The sequence below is a fragment of the Periplaneta americana genome, chromosome 15, assembly GCF_040183065.1.
Source record: "Periplaneta americana isolate PAMFEO1 chromosome 15, P.americana_PAMFEO1_priV1, whole genome shotgun sequence".
In the NCBI taxonomy this organism is placed as follows: Eukaryota; Metazoa; Arthropoda; class Insecta; order Blattodea; family Blattidae; genus Periplaneta; species Periplaneta americana.
Genome location: NC_091131.1, coordinates 92782139 through 92803932, shown reverse-complemented (window position 1 = coordinate 92803932; position 21794 = coordinate 92782139). Strand labels below are relative to the sequence as shown.

The 21794-nt window shown below is 34.2% G+C and overlaps 1 protein-coding gene across 2 annotated transcripts in view; it reads left to right on the top strand.

Moving 5' to 3' along the window:
- LOC138715202 (protein Tob1-like) overlaps positions 1-21794 on the top strand; it is a 318519-nt gene that overhangs the window by 244002 nt on the left and 52723 nt on the right. Inside the window, exon 1 of one of the 2 annotated variants that reach the window (XM_069847843.1) lies at positions 19136-19574. The exons of the other annotated variant lie outside the window; for it this stretch is intronic. The gene's annotated coding sequence lies outside the window, so the exon portion shown is untranslated. Of the gene's footprint in view, positions 1-19135; positions 19575-21794 lie in introns of those variants that run through there. 2 annotated transcript variants of the gene reach the window in all.

The window sequence follows — 21794 nt, the reverse complement described above, 5'->3', positions numbered from 1 at the left end:
GAGATGAGTCCCAAGGCTCCGCTATGGGTTTACCTGACATTCGCCTTATGGATGGAGAAACCTCGGAAGAAACTCAGCCATGTAATCAGCCCAAATGGGATCCGAACTCCTGTCCGAGCACAGTTTCATAGCACAGCTCGCTAACAGCTGTACTGCGTCGTGCTGGTTTCTATTGTTTAAAGTTATAACAATGTGAGCAGGTTCCGCGAATTATGTCGTCTAGTTTCGGTTCAAAAATACTCATAAAGAGGATAGAAAGGGCGACAGAGCATGTTATAAGAGGCAACATTGGATGGAATTCATATAACTTGTGCAGATTGAAGAATACATAAAAATAAATAAATAAGCTATTATGTTTTATGCAATGAATTGCATAGTTAATTAAAAAATAGGCTGGAAGTCTGCGTAGTTTGGCAACAACGCATTGCCGACTCACCTACGAACACACACACCAACTCAGGTCTGAAGGGGAGAGGACGGTTTTTTTTTTTTTTTTTACTTTTTTCCTATTTGGTGTAAACTATTAATTTTTGTATGTAGAGAGCTGATGGCTATAGCAACTCAACCAAACATATATATTTTGAAAAAAAAAAAACCAATGCAGGATATTACTTAACCGATATATCTAAGTCATTTTTAAAGATAATTTCAAACAGTTCTTTACATTTTACTTATAAAAGCATGCTCTACAAACTGCCTGTAACAGAATTTTAATATTAGTAACTACATTTGTAAAGTAAACAATCAAAATTTTATAACACTTTTTTATTTCCTTTTTTGCAAACAGACATATTTTTAAAATAAAATCAATTAGCAAAATTCTGTTACAGAGAAAAGTTTCCTAATAGTCTAGAGAATGTGAGTTCTAAATTTCATGCATGTATCTTTCATAGTTCAGAAATTATATCCATTTTTATCTGGCAATGTAGCAAAAAAAAATAATAATAAAGTTACCGGAAACAACAATCAAAGGGGGATGTGTGATTTAAAAATCGAGGGCGCGGGAAGTAGCGTCTCAACATCCGATAAAGGCAAAAATACCCACAAAATGTTATGCAACGTATTCTACACATATCACAGAGTATGTTAAATATATATTTTTTTAATTTACTCATTTTTACAACAAAAAAAAATAACCGTCCTCTCCCCTGAGTAGCAGAATTTCTTCTCTTACACTCCAGGATTACCACACTTCTTAATGGCAGGAAATAACAATGCATATTAATGCTTTTATTTAATTTGACAGAAAACTGTCCATTTCATTGAAAAACTGCATAGGGATAAATCATTCCCTATCAGTTTCTCTAATGATAAGACTAAAAGTCAGAATCGTACGGATAGTACTTATCGAGTAAAACAGTGTTAACATTTAGGGGGAAATATTTTTTCTGAGTAAATTATTCATTTGGAACGTCTTACCGTTATTGTGACTGTAAATTAATATTAATTATAATTATAGTCTTAATATTGTAGTTGTAATCCCCTGGTATAGGGGAAGAGAAGACTTGACGGCCTTATCTCTACCAGGTTAAATAAATATATATTATACTGTACTATACTATATTATACTATGCTATACTATATTATACTATACTAATATACTATACTATACTAGGTATACTATACCGTACCGACGAATTTCAAAGTTAAATCGTGGTAGATAGCACGAGATGTGAATACTTTTTGTTTAGACTCACATAACAGTTTTCGCCAACTTTATTTACATGTACGTTTATATAGCAGCAGCAGCAGCAGTAGTAGTAGTGGTGGTAATTAAACAGACAAATCAGACCTTCGGAAAAACTGTCAGCTTTTTAACTCTTAATGAATTCAGCCTTGTACTTGTTGGTCTACTATCACTTGTATAAGGTTGAAAATGGTTTATCATCTCTCTCCCCCACATGACGCAACATCTCCAGTTATCAATGATGTTATCTCGTTACCTATATCCATATCTAAAGAGTTTCATCTGGCGTCATAAATATTCTGTCCTTATGTCAACATTGCAGACTTTAGAAAAGTATATTCATCGTTACACATAATGTTGTAATATTTTCAACGGAACTAAGTTTCGATCATTCAATTTCACGCGGTTTTATGTCTACCTATGTAATATTCTGTTAAGACTTTATTACTCAGCAAGAGTGTGAAATGACACTCTGAATGGAATATCACCTCAAACACTGATTGTTCATATTTTAAGATCTGCATGATAAACGACAAATTCATGAAGTCTAACAAAGAAGAACTTAAAAGTTATTAGTCAGAGATAAAAACATGCATCACTGACAGCCGAAATCAAAGATTATGTTGCCAGCGACTGATGCAATCAGTCGTCAGAATGAGGTTAGCAATCTTGCCCACCCTTTCTCTCAGAGAACTTTCCACCTCTCTCCCTTACTCTGGCTAACACTATCATCCCTAAATAATGTTTAATAATGTTCTTTTCGGGTGCAGGCCTGATTTTTAAAGTCAATCTAAAAGAGCCAATTGGTGTTGTCTGCTAAATTGAGACTATTCATCTTGCTTGTGTTAGCCGTAATTTTTCACAGGCGTACTTACGTTCCCATAATTTTGTTGAGTTTTCAAATTATGGCGTTCACTTTTGCAGGCTTGGCATTTTCTCAGAAGAGCTGGTCTAACTTATAGCAATATTGCTAAAAAAACCTTGCCTTTATAAGATCAGCTCTCGAATTAAACAATGGTCACCAGTCTTGGCGATATCCTGATGTAAGATTGAACTTCTGAGTTAAACATTTGTCACCGAGCAAACAACTTTTCCCTTTATAAGTTCATCTTTTGAATTAAACAATAACTTGGAATTTGATGCAATTTCCTACTCAACAATTAGTCACCGAGACTACCTTGGCAATATTATGATGTTAGATTCAACCTCTGACTCAAACATCGGTCATCAAGCCATGCTTTTGCGATGATCCGATGTTAGGTTCTAATCGTGATTCAAACATTGGTCATCAAAACTTTCCTTCGTGATGTTCCAGTATTAGATTCAACTCCCTGCTCAAATATTTGTCACCGCATCTTGCATTATTGATGACATGGAGTTCAGCTAAACTCCTGAATTAAACTTTTGTCACCCCGAGTTTGTTTTGGTGATGTCCTCAGAAGAGGTAGGTTCAACTTTGAATCAAATTTTGGTTACCGAGAATTAACCCAGATGAGGAACTTTGTTGTGATTTTCTCCTTTTCGTTAGTGGTGATACTGTGAGGAATGTCTTCTTTTCGTAGAGTACACTGATCTTACGCTCTAGTTTCGATATTTCCATCAAAATTTTCCGCGTTTCTTCAATCAGAATGGTTCAAATGAAATGAAATAGGTGGCACGCTAGACGCTGGCATATGTTACTATCAACCACAGGAACCGTTGTAAGATAGCATTCTCGTTTATCTTTTAGTTTGGAATTCATTCCTTGGTCTTTTTCGACCACCACCACCACGACCATCATCATCAATTACAAGTATTAGCCTTCTTGAATGTTACAGTTATATTACTAGTTGTTCTGTATGGTTGTGAAACTTGGACTCTCACTTTGAGAGAAGAACAGAGGTTGAAGGTATTCGAGAATAAGGTGCTTAGGAAAATATTTGGAGCTAAGAGGGATGAAGTTACAGGAGAATGGAGAAAGTTACACAACGCATAACTGCACGCATTTTATTTTTCATCTGACATAATTAGGAACATTAAATCCAGACCTTTGAAATGGGCAGGGCATGTAGCACGTATGGGTCAATTCAGAAATGCATATAGAGTGTTAGTTGGAAGACCTGACGGAAAAAGACCTTTGGGGAGGCCGAGACGTAGATGGGAGGATAATATTAAAATATATTTGAGGGAGGTGTGATATGATGCTGTGGACTGGATTAATCTTGCTCGTGATAGAGGCCGATGGCGGACTTATGTGAGAACGGTAATGAACATCCGGGCTCATTAAAAGCATTTGTGAATAAGGTGAATTGAAGCGTAGCATAGGAACCCATATAGATGAGTTACAGCTCCCAACTCATTTCTTAACCATTATCTTATTCACTCATCATTCATTCATTCGTTGTTTTCTGCCCCAGGGCAGATCTTTCACTGCAAACCCAGTATTCTCCAGTCTTACCTCTTTTCCGCCTTCTTTATAGACTCCGCATACGATCTTATCTTAATGTTGTCTACCATCTGATATCTTTTTCCGTTCCAAACTTTTCTCCCGTTCACCATTCCTTCTAGTTCATCCTTCAGTAGGCAGTGTTATTTGTTATCTTATAATGGCGTATTTCTCTAACTTAATAATGATACGCACTTCTATGTTGAAATCTATACAAATTCACGATGATTTGACATTTTAAAATTTGTTTTCAGAATATGTTTCCATTAGGGCACCTAGCATGAAATCTATAATGAGCTCTTTCAACCTGATAGCAATAGTCTCAATACTGGATTCGTGAGTTGGGGAGTCTGTACGACACTAGTAAGCATTATCTACCGAAGAGAACTTCGGTATTAATTTGATGAAAGGATGATTGGGCTATAGGTATTCTCTGAAAATTTTAACGAAAGAATAATTCATTAAGATCGAGCAACACAACCATGTAATCTACCGACTGAGCTACATAGAATGCAACTCAGTTTATTAAAGAGATATTACAGACTTGCAGGATGTAATCGATCCGTATGAGTACATTTTGTTTTCATAACAAATTGTGATTAATTATAGTACATACTGTCTTTTTCCGGGAGGATAGCACAAAACTGTTTACATTATCGTCCATCTTTTTATTATTTCCCCATTTTGTTTGTTGGGTTTGCTTTATGTCTACATTGTTTACCTTCATGGCTGCGGAATCGATGTTCAGTTCCAGGTATGTGTGAAAGACTCATAGTTACAATGTAAACATCAATGTTGACTTTAGACTATTTTACCGTGAAAAATATAAAGCACTTCATGACGAAAAGGAAGATAAAATTGACAATGCCGTTATTAATACGTTCTCCATACTGACCAATTACAATACTTAAAAGTGTCATGATGGTGATACATACTTTCTTATTATGTTTTATGCGTTCCGCAACAGTTCAGTTCCCGTAATATATTGCCAATAATACAGTCATTATTAAAAATATTCCTAAATGAAATTATTCAATATGCACACAAATGAAGTGATGAATTTTTATCGTCTGGATTACAGACGAATACTAAAATTTAATGATTTCACTTAATTTATACATTATATTTTTAAATAGTTATACAGGACTGAAAGTAAGCTCTAGCTACCCTTTCAAAGAGTATTCTATGTGACGAATGGAACCAATAAGATTAATACTGTATCATTTTATTCTTTGTGAAGCAGGTTTTAAGGAACTTCAGGTTATTTGTTAAGAGTTTTGTGCATAATACTATTGTTTTATGAAATTTATTGCATGTTTTCACGACTACTTTATGACACATGGTGAAATAGCTGGTTATCAACACACTAAAACTTACTTTACTATCACAACTCTCAATCCACCTACGATTCCTACTCCATGAGCGTTGCCAGTAGGCCTATATCTTACATATTCTTACATAAAAAATATTTCTTTCAGATTTAATATGAAAAGACTGAAACTTATAATACCGAATTCTTACACTTTTATATAATTATTCTAAATGTATGAATAGTTGGAACATATCGAACATAGTGTCAAATTGGACTTAATGTTCTTAATATTCCAGAAGTACAGAAATCGAACCCCGAGGCCGGTTATACTTTTGGGAATTCTGAATGATTTTCCTCGGCAACTCAAAAACAATTTATGTTATAATAAAATCATAATACAACAAATATCTTCGAAACTTTTTCCTAATTGTAAAATCATAAATACCGTAGTTATTATCTTATCGATATGAAATAAGTGTTTTAATTAACATCATCATGAATAACAAGCGATGTACTTGAAAATCATTATAAAATTCGAACTACAGGCAGTTTAATTAGCTCATTGAAACATCATACGCATTGACGACAGACTCTTTTCCTCCCGTGAATTAGATACCAGACTGCTGCTTTAGTTTATGACCTACCACATATTCGACTCTTGTTATCAGCTCTTTGTCTCATAACGAACCCGGTTACCTCATAACCCTGGGAATCGTCTCCCAGACTTGTTGGCCCTCAGTGCTTCTTACTAGAATGAGTTCTGTCCCGCTGCAGAAACGTAACATTGTAGCTACTGTACTCGAAAGTATGAAGTTTACTAAGAAGATAATTTAATATTGAATATATAAAACACTATTTTCAACTGTAACCAAGTAATTGTTTATTTACAAAGATAGATTATCACACGTCTGAGTCCTGGAAGGTAGTGTGTGTGTGTGTGTGTGTGTGTGTGTGTGTGTGTGTGTGTGTGTGCGCGCGCGCTTCGTTATATACAGTAATTACCTTATGTTTTTTTTACCCATAATCTTGCACAACGCTATCATATTGACCAAGGAGACCAGTCACAAATTAATATACAATGTTGGGTCTTTCTTCTCGTGATGGTGGAGACGGAATAGAGCAATGGTCCAATCTTTGGAAGCAGATGATGATTATGTACACATATGATATTGGTCGCGTAGACAACGGCTGGAATGCAAATTTAACGGTAGTACCTATTCATTGTGGATTCCATACTCACATGTATGTAAGATGGAAGTAATATAACTGTGCAAATTTTAACAGCTTATTCCTAACAACATATTAGTACCAAATGAACACTTTTCTCAGAAAAAAATGTATGTATGCATGCATGCATGCATCCAATGCCTACCCACTTCACTTTACGTGATTCGGGTTCGCCATATTGCGACTAGATGGCAGGACTGTGATCCATTTTCAAGTTGTACACAACTTCGGCGGACCACACTGTACATGATGTGTATCTGTGGAGAGTTATGTCTTGTACTATGGTGAGTGTATGTGTAAGTGTTCATATAAATGTAGTGTCTGGGATGAGTGATGATGATGAAGGGAGAAGGGGAAACTAGTGCCGGCACGTAGCCTACTCCTGTCGAATAGCACCAAAGGGGCCGCCAGGCTTAACGTCCCCGTCCGACGAACGAATTACTATCAACAGTGACATAGTACTTCTCTTCAATTGCACTGCGGAGAGATTTGGGATTTAACATGAAGATTTCTGATCCCGCCGGGAATCGAACCCGGGCCGGCTAGTCTGGAGGGAGACACGCTACCACAGAGCTAACTCGACGGACGAAAAAAAAATCCCTAAATGTTTACAGGATAAATATTATCCGTACGATTCTGATTTTTACTCTTATCATTGGAGAAACTGGCAAAGAATTATTTGTCCCTCTGCAGTTTTTAAATAAAATCGACGGTTTTCTTGCAAATTAAAATAGCAGACCTTCAGCCTAATTTTCTAATTAACCATGCACTTAATTAGAAAACACATAATAGGTATTTTATGTATTTTAATGTACTCTATTGTCCGTTTCAATCTTCACAGTTACGTCATTTTCAAACTATATAAATATGCTGATTTAGGTGAAGATCAGACGTAGTACCGACTCCGCATCACGGAATTCCACAGTAAGTTCCTCTGCATTGTATTAAAGAAAGCTCAAATATTAATTTTACCTACACCCTGGATGGTATAAGCACCTGTCGTAGATAACATAGACTAATCATAAAATTAAACTAAAAACATTTTTAGTTATTATTTATAGGAGAATTATGAAATGTTCTGCTGAAAGTTGTAGGCATCATCAATTGTGATTCTTTCTGAAACGTTTCGTTTAAAAATTCAGGAAACCTCGGTTCATATGATCTCGTATAATTTAAACTAGATGCAACATATTATTTTAAAATATGCCGTTTTAAATAGGGTATACACATTTTATTTATTAAGAGTCCACTGGAATGAATAAATGTTCAATTTGAGTTTATATTACAAGATAAGATATTCTAACAAAACTTGAAGAAAATAAACTATGTTTATCTGTTTTTCTTCTATCACGTTCAGTATAATTTAACAGCACATACTACGCATTTCTGAAAATAAAACTATTAATTTAGATAACATACTTTGTTTTCAATGTATGAGTGGATAGTCTTTTCAATAAAGATTTTTGGTTTACACACAGTTTATATCCTCCCACTCAGGTCTTTTTATAGAGCCATAAAATGATTATAAAATATTAAATAAGGTTCAGTTCTATAGTATATTTAAAACAAGGTCGCAATTAACTGAAATTGTCTCCACGCGTGAGCATTAAAATTTAATTATTAATATCTTTCATTAAAATAATTAAATAGGGAAACAATAGCAGTATATATGCTCCATCAAAGCACTTCTCATATGATGTATTGTGGTAGCTGTATGCAAGAAAAGCGTTTTCTTGTTACCGAGGACAAGTACTAAATGTGACTACCTTAACCTTGACGACAATAAGTACTAAAGTTTAATTTCTCTTTTTCGTATTACATACACGCACATAACACTGAAGTTGATTACTCCTGTAGTAATATGAAAAGAAAGAAATTGCAGCTGACGGAGGGACAGAGTCGACGAAATTATTGAAGGAAAGACATATTAAAAATGTTCCAGAGATATGAAAGATACAAAATCACTACATTTAAAACTTCTACATGTATGAATGTGTGGAAAACCAAGTAAGAGACAGGAAATCACTTTTTACATTATTCTGTTGACGAAAACTTTTAATCTAACCGTTGTGCACTAACAGCAGCAATAAAAATATAAATGTTAAAAATGTTACAATACACGCATAAATACACATACTTTATTACATGTATACTCCCTCGTCTAAATATATTGGTATATTCCCTACATGTATATGCATACAGGTGTACATGAACTCATTTATACAGGGTGATTCACGAGGATTTACCATCCCTTACGGATCTTACTTCCGAAGACATTCTGAGCAAAAAAAAAAAAAAAAAAAGTCATATAAACATTTGTCCTAACTCAATATTTTCAGAGTTACATTAATTTGAAATTGTTTGTGAAATACCATTATTCTTGAGTTTTAAGGGTAAAAGAATATTACAGATAAAGAATGAACTATTCAAGAGTATCATTTCTTTAATTAACTAATATTATGAAGCTAAAAATGTGTTGTGAATTCAATAGTTGCTTCGTACAGTTTTTTTACTAAAAAATTACATTTCCTTACGTATTTATCACAACGATTGTTACAAATCATGCCACTTATGTAAATTCTTCAAGACTGTACATTAGGATGCATAATTAAACTGTCAAGAATCAAGTTCCTAAAGTTGTATGATTTCTAACAAATTTTGTGATAAGTGCATAAGAATGATGTCATTTTTAGTTAAAAATTGGGAAACAAAATCTGTACAAAGCATCTGACAACACATTTTTAGCTTCAGAACACTAGCCAATTAAAAAAATGATACTTTTGAATAGATCATTCTCTATTTGTAATATTCTTTTACCCTTAAAACTAAAGAATAATGGTATTTTACTAACAACTTCAAATTAGTGTAACTCTGAAAATATTGAGATTAGGACACATGCTTATATGACATTTTTTGCTCAGAATGTCTTCGGAAATAAGCTCCGTAAGTGATGGTAAATCCTCGTGAATCACCCTGTATATGCAATCAATTATATCTATCCATTAACGATTATACATCCGTTTAGTGAGTGAGTAACTAATGATAGTCATAATTATGTTCGACACTTAAGTACAGTATAGTACATACATTAGACTACATATGTTGGCTATATTGCATACATACACACACATACATACATACATACATACATACATACATACATACATACATACATAACATTACATTACATTTACAGTATAAGTACTTTGTGCGAGATCGTGCGTATTTGCTTGGTTTCCGCACAAATCCAATCCGCGGAAAGGCTAAAATTCCACATTCAGTATTCCCAACCTAACACACATAACAATTTCCCTCTTCTTACCGCTTAAGTGACATATTGATTTTACTGCTTTAGGCTCTTAACATATTATTTTTAGAGACGTTCAATATAGTAATAATTATAAATTGAAAACTTACCACTGCATTTTCACCTAGATTGCACTGTTAATTATTGTTTTTAAATATTTGCAAAAATTGAGTAAACTCTACAACTCCACTAAAGTTACTGCATTCGTGATGCAAGTAACATTAAGGAAGCCGTGAAAAAATCAACAAGATTTCAGACTCATCATAGACTGGGGGAAAAAACAGACATATCACGGCCTGCTGGAGTATAGTAAACACAGAAAATATTTTAAAGCAACGATGTTGAAGATAGATATTTTTGTTTTGCAAATTTGCCGTCATTGAACAGAAACCAAGATGGAGATTTCATTGCAACTAATTAGAAATTCCTCTTTCAGGTATGTAATAAACGATCTTCGCACAAAATAATGTACGATACACGAGCGGTATGTTTTCTTTCAATTCTCGGAAATTGAAAAAGCTCAACTACGTTTCGCTTTTTCCAACTTTTCCTCGAACATGAAAACTTCAACATACCGCTCTTGTAACGCATATTACTATTACATAGTTATATATTATAAAGGTGCAAATCATTTCATATGCACACTATTTTATGGGCACGTGTGACAACGTAGTTATATAGGCCTACAGAAATGCTTCCGATCATTAAGATTATACCATAACAGTCGCTTCATTTAATTGTATTGGAAAGACATTGGGGAACATAAGTTGCAACCCTTCTCCAGTAGGTGTTTGTGCAGCTCGGTTTCGCGAGTGGGTGGATACTAGATAGCACCACAAGAGAGTGCTCCCACATCGATTTCCGATAACTTCATCCCCGTCAAGACCACCCACGCTGAGACTAAGAGCGGAATGGTCGTCGAAGAGAAAAAAGAAGTAAGACGTACGCAAGACGACGGATATATCGTTTTCTTCGATCTAAATAAAAACTACGCAAGTGTCTCTAATTTACGGACTGAAAAAGTAATAGGTTTTAAATGATAACCTTGCGTTTTGCCAGTTTACGTTGGCATGAAGTAAGATGGAAAAAACGGAGTGAAGTTCGAGAGGAAAGGAAACATACGTTTGTAGGTTTCCTATATACGTTTGTATGTTTCCTATTAAATTATGCTCATTTTCGCTTCCCCTTCAAAATGTATCTAAGTTTCTTTAGCGGAACGACGGAAAATAGAGCGAGATAAGTGACCAACCGGCTTGGAGCTCACATAGATTATTCCCACTACCCTAAATCCCTTGCTAGGAACCGCGCTCCCATGCCTGTTAATTGTTTTACTCCCCTTGTTCTCATTGATTCAAGGTCAAATATTAAAGAAATGAATGAATTAATTAATTAAAAGAGGGGGGAAAATAAGAAAGAAAAACAAGAAGTGAAACAGAAACAAAAGTATGAATGAGGGGAAAGAATGAATAAATGAATGAAAGGTCAAAAAAGAGAGGGAAGATAAAGAAAAACAGGAAGTGAAATAGAAACAAAAGAATGAATGTGTGAAAGAACTGAATATGAAGGGAAGAGAATGGAAGAGTTTTTCTAATAAACAATAAGAAAGATTAACAGAGAGAGAAAGGGAGAGAGAATTCCACGCCGAATAAACTCTGCAGTTGAATGCGTCTTTAAAAAAGTACTACGATTACAAGAGAAGAGCAAATGGAATATATTGAGGTATTTAGTTTCATACTTTCGTTAAAAGATGTCAACATTTTTCGCTCGCGTGATAAAACGAGTATAACTAAAACAATTTTGAGTAAACTATAATCATCATAACCAAAATGTCGTAATCATGATGTATATGATTTACAGTAGGTGTTTCGGCTCCAAATCGGCTGCATGTAAAATTTAAATTAAAACTTAGAACAACTTATACAGGTATTATTAAATTTGTACTGAAAATCACAAATGCGTGTCACTCAACCTAAAATCCATCGAACTAATTGCATGAGTCGTATTATGTAAGATCAATTTCTTGTAGGCTATTAAAATATATTCATATTATCAAATATAGAAATAGTTCCTTCAGATAGATTGATAAAATTTGCTATTACTTTCACGTTTATAATTACAATCGTCAAGTAACCCCACGTATTTTATTGATTTTAAAACAGGGTAAAGGTTGGTAAGTTAATATTGTGATATGAGTAATACTGTGATAGTTCTTTTTTGAGAATCTATTACAATTTTACTGAGTTAGAGGAAGATCGGGTTTTTGCATCAATGTATTAAGAGTATATTTGTAGACAAGTTTCTGCACAAAACCGATCCTTCTCTCGCTCAGTAAAACTTTAACAAATTCTCAAAAATAACTGTCACAATATTACTCTTATCACAATTTACCAACCTTTATCCTAATAAAGAGCGTATATGTGCAGCATTTTATACGAATTATCTATATTCGACCTACGAACTGGAAAAAGTGTAACACTTTTGTTTAACATGAAGTTTCTAAACTTTATTGTAGAGACAGCACCATTGATATTTTATTGCGTCAGCCGATAGACGGCAGTTTCCAAATGGCATGTGTATAAAAGGAAATAATAACGTCACATGCTAATAAAGTAACAGTCGGTTGTATAAGTACAAGCTAGACGAATCAACTTATACAAGGAGGGTTAGGAATTCAAAAGTAGAGAAATGGAAGAATCCCTTCTATACAGTATATCAATATGTTAATACTGAAATTTATACATTTTATAAGTCAGCATGCTTTGTTAGGGAAGCAAAAATGTCGCAAGCAGAGTACATGTGTGCTTATCGCAAGCGAGTAATATAAGACGCGCTGATCGTTACTCCACAAGTGTGGACATAGTTGGAAAAATCTCGGGGGGAAAAAAGCAATCAGGTAATCAGCTCAAGCGGAAGTCGAACTCACGTCCGTGAATACTACTGAAATAATGTTAAAATTGACAGTCACATTGAGATGAGGAGGGAAACGGCAGAATGCCGAGAAACTCCTCAAGAACCTTGGTTCTGTTTACCACAAATAGGCCTACGATTCCGCCATTTCCTGAATTCTAACTCAGGACCGTAATCACCATAAGCCAGCGCTCTGCTACTTGAGCTACCGAAGTGGCAATATCCAGTGTTGGTATTTGATGCATAAATCAATTATATTAGTTTAAATAAGTTAAACTTAATTAAAGTGTACCACAGATTTGGAAAGTTCCACCCATGTTCTTGAAGCGCAGTGTCTTCAGTGTTTCACAATTTATAGTTCAGTATCCAATTCATAAACACTGAAAACTATAGTACTATACATGTTTAAAAAAACGGCGCGTGGAAGTATTAAATCTAACAACTTCCAATAAATTTATCTTAAACTACACGTAATACGGAAAACAGTGACAAACATTTCACAGAACTGTAATAATTAGATGAATTTGTAATGTTCCAGTCTTAAAATGTTAATAACTTATGAAAAGTTTCAGTAATTTATGTTTAAACAAAATTAGCCATTAATTACGCGTAAACGTTGCTGTCTTAATTTAATTGGATTACTTTGAATTACTTGAACACAAAGTTACGATGCACGACGACTTAAAATAAATTATTTAGACATTTCGTATTCCGAGAAATTGACTAGGCCGATACTGAGCATTCTGGTTGTCCCCGACGGACGGACGGACGACCTTATAACCTCGGCGCTCGCTCAATTGATGCCAGTTTCTGAGCATGCTTCTTCAAGACTTTCACAGCCATCATCGATCTCTTAATACCTCAACGTTCGCAGCAACCTTACAGTGCGAATGGTACAGCAGTACAAAATTATTTTGCTAGAATAGTGCTAAATACTGATGTCTCTCACGTAGAACTCTTTCTAAAATAGTGCTAATATCCATCTCTCGCACGTAGAAATCTTGCAAGAGTAGCGATAAATACCCATGTCTCTCACGTTGATTTCTTTTGCAAGAATAATGCTAAATACTCAAGTCCCGTATGTAGAAATCTTGCTAGAATAGTGCTAAATACATATGTCTCGCACATAGAAAACTTGCTAGAATAGTGATAAACACTCATGTCTCTCACGTAGAAATCTTATAAAATAGTGATAAATACCTATGTCTCTCACGTAGAAAATAGTGATAAATGCTCATGTCTCTCACGTACAAATCTTGCTAGAATAGTGATAAATATTCATGTCGCTCATGTAGAAATCCTGCTAAAATATTGCTAAATACCCATGTCTCTCACGTAAAAATCTTATAAAAATAATGATAAATATCCATGTCTCTCACGTAGAAACCCTGCTAAAATAGTGATAAATGCTCATGTCTCTCACGTACAAATCTTGCTAGAATAGTGATAAATACTCATGTCTCCCATGTAGAAATTTTGCTAAAATAATGCTAAATACACATAAATCTTGCTAAAATAGTGATAAATACTCATGTCTCTCACGTATAAATCTTGCAAGAATAGTGCTAAATACCCATGTCTCTCACGTAGAAATTCTGTTAAAATGTGATAAATACTCATGTCTCTCACGTACAAATCTTGCTAGAATAGTGATAAATACTCATGTCTCCCATGTAGAAATTTTGCTAAAATAATGCTAAATACTCATAAATCTTGCTAAAATAGTGATAAATACTCATGTCTCTTGCAAGAATAGTGCTAAATACCTATCCCTCTCATGTATAAATCTTGCAAGAATAGTGCTAAATACCTATGCCTCTCATGTATAAATCTTGCAAGAATAGTGCTAAATACCTATGCCTCTCATGTATAAATCTTGCAAGAATAGTGCTAAATGCCTATGCCTCTCATGTATAAATCTTGCAAGAATAGTGCTAAATACCTATGCCTCTCATGTATAAATCTTGCAAGAATAGTGCTAAATACCTATGCCTCTCATGTATAAATCTTGCAAGAATAGTGATAAATACCTATGTCTCTCAGGTATAAATCTTGCAAGAATAGTGATAAATACCCATGTCTCTCATGTATAAATCTTGCAAGAATAGTGCTAAATGCCTATGCCTCTCATGTATAAATCTTGCAAAAATAGTGCTAAATACCTATGCCTCTCATGTATAAATCTTGCAAGAATAGTGCTAAATACCTATGCCTCTCATGTATAAATCTTGCAAGAATAGTGATAAATACCTATGCCTCTCATGTATAAATCTTGCAAGAATAGTGATAAATACCCATGTCTCTCACGTAGAAAATAGTGATAAATGCTCATGTCTCTCGCGTACAAATCTTGCTAGAATAGTGATAAATACTCATGTTTCTCATGTAGAAATCTTGCTAAAATAATGCTAAATACACATAAATCTTGCTAGAATAGTAATAAATACTCATGTCTCTCATGTAGAAATCTTGCTAAAAATAGTGCTCAATATCCATGTCTCTCACGTTGATATCTTGCAAGAATAACACTAAATACTATATCTCGCACGTATAAAATTTGCAAGAATAGACCTTAATACATATGTCTCACAAGTAGAAATGATGCAAGAATAGTACCAGGCCTTAATACTCGGGTCTCGCACTTAAAAATCTTGCAAGAATAGTATCAGACTTTAAAACGTATGTCTCGCACGTAGAAACCTTTGCAAGAATAGTACCAGGCCTTAATATTCATGTCTCCCACGTAGAAATCATGCAAGAAAAGTACCAGATCTTAATGCCCATATCTCGAGCGTAAAAATTGTAGCGTAGGCCTACAATGAAGTCGTCACTTATGTTATCATTTCGTTGCACATACTTACGAAATATCCATTTCTATTCTACATATTTAACAGAAGTGTAGAACTAATGTGTAGGTCGTAAATTTGTATTTCCATACTATTATTATTATTATTATTATTATTATTATTATTATTATTATTATTCGCTACCTCTATACCAAAGGGACAACTTTTGAAGGTAGTTTGACAGTCAAATGTAAAAGAATTGCACTTCAGATTATTTCCAACTAACAACAATAAGTACGAATTTTATAACAAAGATTCGTTTTTTTCTACATCATTCAACAAATTTGTGTGTGTGTGTGTGCGTGCGTACATGTATGAGGGGGGGGGTTCCATCCGTGTGTACATCATTCAATTGGTTCGTTACGCGAACAGCCCTCCCGGGATTTAAGGATGGTATGCAGTGAATGGCCCTAAGGCCGGTAGTAGCATCTCCAGAGCTAATAGACTCACGTCCCTAACGGTCGCTAGATATGACAGATCGCTCCCCGGACACCAACAGGGCGCCTCGCAGGCAGTTTCCCATACGGCACGATCTGTGACAAAATGAAACATCTCTCCTCAAAATTAGGAACATCCGCCAACTATTCGAATCGCTTAGTCGTGAGTATTCAGAAAAAAATAACTGGTCGGTCATTTACACTCGGCATCACCGAAGATCGTACACGTACACTGATACCACATATTTATGAAAAGAAATGATATGAAATTAAGAAAATAATAGGGTAAAATAGAGTTTTGTATTGTTGAAGGAAACGGGAGAACTCCAACGAAAATCCTCATCCCCAATGTGTGCACCACATTTAGGCCGAACACTCCAGTGCGCGTGCGCTGCACTATTGAACTATTGGCAGGACCAAAAATGTCATAATATTTTTTTACTCTAAGGGCAAATAATAAGATTACTTCAGCCGTTTAATTGTGGAATACTAATACTTGCATATATTCTAAAGAAATTAATACAAATCTAGAAGTTAGCATTAAAACTTTCATCGTCATCTTTATGTAATGGTTGGGCATTCTTGCGTCAAAAGGCAAAAGGAAGTAAGCGTCAAAACATGAATTTTCAGACTATGGTTGATTCATAATTATGTATTATTTTAGGCTTGTTTTTTATGTTAATACTCCCGAAGAGATGGATAGTTGTGTATATATTTCGATAGTCAAAGGAAGTAAGTCATAAAGCTGAATGCAAGGTGAAACTTTCATCTCATCATATCTCAAAATAGAGATTTTGGATTTACTTCCTTCTGGCTTCTGAGGTAAACATTGTCAGGCATCTTTCATCTCCACAGAACTACTCTCCCATTCCCATCTTTAGTCTTCGTACTGATCTCTGTTAAAGGGTGTTGGTATATCTGTCTTAAGGCATCCTCACTGTATAATCCGGAGGTTTTTTTTCGTGTTATTCATATATATTTGAGTGGATTATTTGATGTCGAAAATATATTTCCTATTGATTCTCCTTCCTATCCAAGAGTCTGTATCCCGCAACCCATCTCAGAACTCGCAATTGTCTCTCCTGACCTCATATGTTGTCATTTTAAATCTATATAAGCTGGAAGTAGTAGCGATTGCCATATACATTTTATAAGCATGTTCTTACTAGCTGAAAGCTACAGGAAAAATTTGGCATGGCCTCGCGAATACCATGCTGGTCGTAGAATCAGAGGTTTGCCGATTAAAACCCGGCCGAGATATGGATTTTGTCGTAAGTCTGTTACTTACAAACTTAATTATTAATTTTTTCTGGTATGCATATGTAATATTAAAAAGACATTTGACCAAATTTAACCGAAATTCCAATTATTTCGATAGACAAAAATAAGTTTCTGCACGCTCAAAAGGCAGGGAGATAGAGCTCCGATGCTTTTATTCTGTCCGATGATAAAATCTCTAGCATGGCTTTCTTCGAGATGAAGTAAAGTTAGAAGGCCGTATCGCAAATTCATGCCACTTAAAAGAACCTGAATGTATTATTTTAACATTTTTATGGCCCATATGTTTTTTAAATATAAATAAACAAATAATCTAGGCCTGCTTCTTTCTTGGAAATGCTAGAACTAAGAATGTAAGTAGTTCGTGTTGTTAAGATATGGAAAAAGGCCAAGCATGTGAAATTTTATTGAAATATCTAAAAAATGTTTGGAGTTATAAGCAAAAACAGATGTAAATGTTAAGTTTCAAAAAGTAAATTTGAGTTACAAAAAGTAAATTTAAAGGTAGGCTACAGATGAAGTGACAATCGGAAAAGTTGAAGGGAATATGTAGGACACTATTAGAGATAGTCTATCGGAGAAATCTTGTCACCACAAGAAAGTTATATATTGTATGAAGATAAAAATAAATTTAAAATTTTGTTTTTTACCCATAAATGTATACCTTCTTCCTTAAAGAAAATGAAAGATTTCTAATCTCTAGTTAAAACAGGTTCATTCTTATTTTTAATAATATATCTTAGAGGAACATTTTAAAACGTATTAAGTCCACTGGTGGACGAAATTAATTATATATTTTTTCTTACTTTACCTTTCATGCTGTGAAGTCTGGTTGTTTCAGTAGTTTTATGAAGTGCAATGAAAACTTGTCTGGTCTACGAGCCATTCATCATTCCTGTAAGAAAAAAAAATATTTCTTAGTCATAATACGATTTGAAAAGATGCTCCTCTTTAAATATTCGCATAATATATAAATTATTAATATGGTTTTTCAGAAAAAAAGAAACAAACTAATGACAAATTTTGACGAATAACCAGAATACGAAATTTCAGATTTACGCAAAGAATGGGATCTGTACAGAAATATGCGTTCACAACCCATGTCTTGATTTTGCATTTTTCCGGTGTTTCGAAACTATTTGCAAGTTCCATTCTCAAGGTTTATATCATTACAGCCTTTCAGGCGTTAAACGAAAATTATTGCGGTTGTAGTTTAGTATCCATATGGGGCTTTAGGGAATCCGTAAAGGTATTTATAGTCGAGGTTACAACTAGTGGTCGCAAATAAAAAGTAGTCGTGCAATAGTGTGTGATAATTTTATAAAGAATTGTTCCATTTTGCAGATAATAAATTGTACGATTTCAAAGCCTGAAGAGATACTCACAAATTAATAGGCTTTTTAAAAAAAGCAGTAATGAAAAATTTTCGTGAGTGACCGGGGGCATGTTTTGCAATTTTGGCATTTCTATTTTGTGGTGTGGGAGTTAATATTATGCTACTGTACCAGTTGAGAGAGAGAGAGAGAGAGAGAGAGAGAGAGCTACGAGGTAGCTTTTGCAAAATTCCGATATTGCAAAGCAAAGCAAAGCGAAAACGAGAGGGAGGGCAGGAGAGAGAGAGATAGACAATGAGTAAGTAGAAGGGGGGAAAGAGAGAGAGAGGAAGATATCTGGCCGCGGGCAGGCTGGGAGCCCTGTACAGTTGGTCGGTAGGTTAGTCGTGTGGCTGCCGCCCGCCCGCACACACACAAACACACACGCTCACGGCCGGTCCACTCTAACCGGTCACCGAGGTAACATAACTATTGGGGGTAGTTGAACAATACGAGAAATTTTGTCTTGGCTCCCGTGCCTTCTTCCGATCAGCTGTGTAGATATCCCGTGATGATGCTGTGGCTGTGATCCTGCGAAAGGCGTCAAATCTCGCTTTAAACAGAAGACAGATTTGTGCATTTCTCACCGACTTCTACTTCTATATGGTTACAAAGAAATAATTACGTATCTTTACACATATTGTAAAGAAAATAACAGATCGCTTTAAAGTTATTTCATGGAAAGTATACTGCCATATGTTACATGAAGTTTAAACGTCCTCTCAGATGCAGAAATCTTTTAATGTTCATCTTCAATGGTGCTAGCATAAAACAGGTAAGGGTCTTCAGTTAACTTTTTTTAATGTAGCCTAAGTGTATCAGTGTTCGTGGCAAAAGTTCTCAAACTACGATTCTACGTAGTGTCTGCACATTTACATCCCACCGTATGTAAGTATAGCTACTACATTTACCTATTACATGAACCTCACGTAAATTTAGTTTGAGAATTTGTTATTTTAGTGGAATTTAAGTTTAGTTTTTTGCTCACTGAACGAATCTCATCTACATAAATTTACTTTCAAAATTCGTTATCTGAATTTAATTTAAGTATATTTTCCCCTATTTTATTAACTTCATCTTATATTTTCTAATTCGTTATTTGAGAGAAATTCAAGTATAGTTTTGCCTACTCGATGAACTTCATCTTATATATAAATTTAATTTGCTAATTCGTTACTGAAGTGTAACTTACGTATATTTTGGCATAATGCATGTACTTCATCTTATCACAAATTTAGTTTACGAATTCGTCGTTCGAGTACATAATAACTAGTAATTCTTATAATTCTAAAACTGTTGAATGGCAGACTATATGAAACAGTCCTCTTTCCACCCTTAAACAATGCCCGAGAATATCGATTTAAGGGAACCCAGTCTGCTTTACTTGCATTTAAACCAAGTCTCGATGCGTAGAATTTAATAGCGTTCTTAAAATGAATATTTACATAAAAAATGCATAAGTTTCATTTATGATTGAATAACTTCACGTCTTACATTATAATATTCTATTCTTTCACACTTTAACAACACTTAAAGGATAAAGAAAATTAGCGTAATGATGTTTTATATTGTGGATTTTGATGAACTCACGAGAAATTGAATTTAATTCAAAGTAACTTATAAACTTTAGACTTGATGACATTTAAGCTACGTTCAAAATACATTTATAAGGATATACATATGCAGTAAGTCGATTTTATGCAGTAGGGTGAGATATTTTAAAATATATCTATATTTCTTTCTAACTTTCGTGATGCAGTGTAACATCTGTTAATTACGTAGCAGTGTAAATTAATTATGTTGAGCGAATTACACTGCAAGAGCTAGATTACTATGATTATCCGATCAATGGATTAAGAATAAGTACCGTAACTCACACATATTGCATTCTTAGTTCTGCTAGCTATATCTTAACCGTATTAGAATCTTTGTTTTTTTTTTTTTTTCAAAAGATAGAATTCAGAATGAAATATTCACCTAAAATTCAAATATTATTGTGCTAAACTTTAATAGTTCATAACGCTAAAATAATATCAAAACATGTTTTTTCGAATTCTCAGAATTAAATTTTTGATATTCGTAGACAAAGACGTGTTAGCACAAAAATTAAAATGTGTTAAAATAGTGATTAAATTTAGCATTTCGAAAAGGTGAAGACATACTGTTAATGAATTCAAAGAACAGTACAGTAACGATTTTCACCACACCACATTGATATTAGTTTCAACAGAGCAACGAAATGGGTCGAGTGTAAAACTATTTCAAAGTTATAACCTACAATACAAGAGCAGTGACTCAGAATTCTTGCCTGCAAGGAAAGAAAGAATCAAGTGTGAGAAACTTTGTACTGCAGGTGATGTCAACGTCAGCTGTAACGTAACGATAGCAACAAGAGATAATATAGACTAAACCAGATACCCTTGTGTGAGAACAACACTCGAGTAGATTGAAGAATAAATAATAAACGTATACCTTGTCCAAAAATGGGACTGTCTGCAATAACAGGCTAAACCTGATTCTCTTACAACATAAATCATATCCACGTACTGCAGTTGTAATCTTATATAATAATAAGATACATTATCACAGGGCGTTGTCTCTGCGTACCGATAACTCACGTCATCTGCATTTAACATCACACCCTACACCTGATTTGGAATGTTTCGTAACCCGCAACATTTCGTATTTGGTTATTTTTTTAAACACTTCTTTTGTTCAGACTTAGAAAATATGTTTTCAGTGTTTTAAGTATTAAAGTAATGACATTAATGTAACTCAGCAATACTCAATGTTTTCCTTACCAATAAGTAAACTCTTTAAAATTTGTTTGCTTAATATAAATACGGATTTAAAAACATGTTTATGTTCTTCATAATAACAACAATTACAAGAACGATTTGAAGAATTTTATAGCTTGAATACAACATAATATGGCTTTAGGAACTATGTGTTCAGCTTGAAACAAATATTAATAATTATAGAAAGGCTTTAGGAA